General features: G+C 33.1%; 1 protein-coding gene across 1 annotated transcript in view; it reads right to left on the reverse strand.

Moving 5' to 3' along the window:
* rad21b (RAD21 cohesin complex component b) overlaps positions 1–1,403 on the reverse strand; it is a gene marked incomplete at its 3' end in the record, with an annotated part of 6,952 nt that extends 5,549 nt beyond the window's left edge. Inside the window, 1 exon segment of the mRNA XM_014026441.1 lies at positions 1,302–1,403.
* Positions 1,404–2,840: the final 1,437 nt, after the last annotated feature.

Raw genomic sequence — 2,840 nt, forward strand, 5'->3', positions numbered from 1 at the left:
GTGTTCTGTTCATTTTAGCTTGTGTTCTGTCCTTTTTTAGCTAATGTTCTGTTCTTTTTAGCTTGTGTTCTGTACATTTTAGCTTGTGTTGTGTACATTTTAGCTTGTGTTCTGTTCATTTTAGCTTGTATTCTGATCATTTCAGCTTGTGATCTGTACATTTTAGCTTGTATTCTGATCATTTTAGCTTGTGTTCTGTACATTTTAGCTTGCATTCTGATTTTAGCTTGTGTTCTGTTCATTTTAGCTTGTGTTCTGTACATTTTAGCTTGTGTTCTGTACATTTTAGCTTGTGTTCTGTACATTTTAGCTTGTATTCTGATCATTTTAGCTTGTGTTCTGCTCATTTTTGCTTGTGTTCTGTCCTTTTTAGCTTATGTTCTGTTCATTTTAGCTTGTGTTCTGTACATTTTAGCTTGTATTCTGATCATTTTAGCTTGTGTTCTGCTCATTTTTGCTTATGTTCTGTTCATTTTAGCTTGTATTCTGATCATTTTAGCTTGTATTCTGATCATTTTAGCTTGTGTTATGTTCATTTTAGCTTGTGTTCTTTTAAATTAAGAATGTTTTATTTATTTTAGCTTCTGTTCCATTCATTTTAGCTTGTGATCTGTACATTTTAGCTTGTATTCTGATCATTTTAGCTTGTATTCTGTTTAATTTAGAATGTTTTGTTTATTTTAGCTTCTGCTCATCATGTGTTGTTATAAAGCAGTCTCTCAGATGTGATTCTGCTGCAGGAAGCTGCTGCTTTGATTATTATGTTTTGTTCATTTTAGCTTGTGATCTGTACATTTTAGCTTGTATTCTGTTCATTTTAGCTTGTGTTCTGATCATTTTAGCTTGTGTTCTGTTCATTTTAGCTTGTATTCTGATCATTTTAGCTTGTATTCTGATCATTTTAGCTTGTGTTCTGTTCTTTTTAGCTTGTGTTCTTTACATTTTAGCTTGTGTTCTGTTTAATTTAGAATGTTTTGTTTATTTTAGCTTCTGCTCATCATGTCAAGTCTCTCAGATATGTTTCTGCTGCAGGAAGCTGCTGCTTTGATTATTATGTTTTGTTCTGCTGAGAAAAAAAAACGTCACTTCGGGGTGAATAAAAGGTTTATCAACAGAATTATAAAACCATTTAACCAAGCGGCCATTTTTGATACTTAGCGCCTTTTTTCATCTTATTTAGCTCTGTTGTTACATTTGAATAGATGCTCAGTCCCAACAGGTGACAATGCAGGGCAGCAATAAAAACATTTCTGTTTAAAGTTTTTTTGATTTTCATTTTCATATAAACGCGAATGACTCACCGAGTAAACGTCGTATTCTTATTTCTTTTATTTTTTTTCACGTTTTTCAGCACCGTCCTGTCGCTGCTGCCGTCCTCCTCCTCCTCCTCCTCTCCTCTTCGAGGTGAAATAAAAACAAGATGGCGTCTTCTGCTCCTGCGGTCTTCAGTCTGCGGAGCGGTGCTGATGAGAGGACAGAGAGGGAGGGATGCTGAGCTGCTCCTCACCTGAGGATCAACACCTGAGTATGTCACATCCGTTTAATCAAGCAGTTATATAAGGAAGCACCTTAATAAACTAGACTTACACTGAAGTTAAAGATGAATAAATAGGATTTATGTTTTAGTGAAAGATTTATAAAACTGTAAATTAACCCCGAGATTTTTAAATTAATAATATCTAAAATAAAATCTTTATAGAAATACATTTATGTAATGCTTGCAACATTTTGCTTCATAATGCTGCTTTTAACATTTAGCTACATCTTTGCTTCCTTTAGCATTTAGCTATTAATTAGCAGTTTTGCTAATTTAAGTATTGTTTGTGTCCTGCTGCTTTTAGTTATTAGCATTCTTGGTTTTAGCCTCTGTTGTGTTGCTTTTAGCATATGTTAGCGTGTTCCTTCATTTTAGCTTGTGTTGTTTAGCAAGTGTTGTTCCTTTAGCTTGTGTTCCATTTATTTTAGCATTTGATGTTACTTTTAGCTTGTGTTGTGTTTATTTTAGCATTTGATGTTACTTTTAGCTTGTGTTCCATTTATTTTAGCATTTGATGTTACTTTTAGCTTGTGTTGTGTTTATTTTAGCATTTGCTGTTACTTTTAGCTTGTGTTGTGTTTATTTTAGCATTCGATGTTACTTTTAGCTTGTGTTGTGTTTATTTTAGCTTCTGTTCTGAACATCTTAGCGCATTTGATTAATTTTAGCTCTTGTTCTGTTCATTGTAGCTGTTGTTTTGTCAATTTTAGCATGTCTTGTTCGTTTTAGCTTTCGATCTGTTCATTTTAGCTTGTGTTCTGAACATCTTAGCGCGTTTGATTAATTTTAGCTCATGTTATTGTAGCTTTTGTTTTGTTAAGTTTAGCTTGTGTTCTGAGCATCTGCTCATGTTATTGTAGCTTTTATTTAGTTAAGTTTAGCTTGTGTTCTTAGCATCTTAGTGCGTTTGATTCATTTTAGCTCATGTTCTGTTCATTGTAGCTTTTGTTTTGTTGATTTTAGCATGTCTTGTTAATTCTAGCTTTTGATCTGATCATTTTAGCTTATGTTCTGAACATCTTAGCGCGTTTGATTAATTTTAGCTCATGTTATTGTAGCTTTTATTTTGTTAGGTTTAGCTTGTGTTCTGAGCATCTTAGCACGTTTGATTAATTTTAGCTCATGTAATTGTAGCTTTTGTTTTCTTAAGTTTAGCTTGTGTTCTGAGCATCTTGGTGCGTTTGATTCCTTTTAGGTCATGTTCTGTTCATTTTAGCTTTTGTTAATTTTAGCAAGTTTTGTTTATTTTAGCTTGTGTTCTGTTTGTCTTAGCATGTGTTTGATTCATTTCAGCGTAGTCGAT

Source organism: Austrofundulus limnaeus, unplaced genomic scaffold, assembly GCF_001266775.1.
Source record: "Austrofundulus limnaeus strain Quisiro unplaced genomic scaffold, Austrofundulus_limnaeus-1.0 Scaffold554, whole genome shotgun sequence".
Classification (NCBI taxonomy): Eukaryota; Metazoa; Chordata; class Actinopteri; order Cyprinodontiformes; family Rivulidae; genus Austrofundulus; species Austrofundulus limnaeus.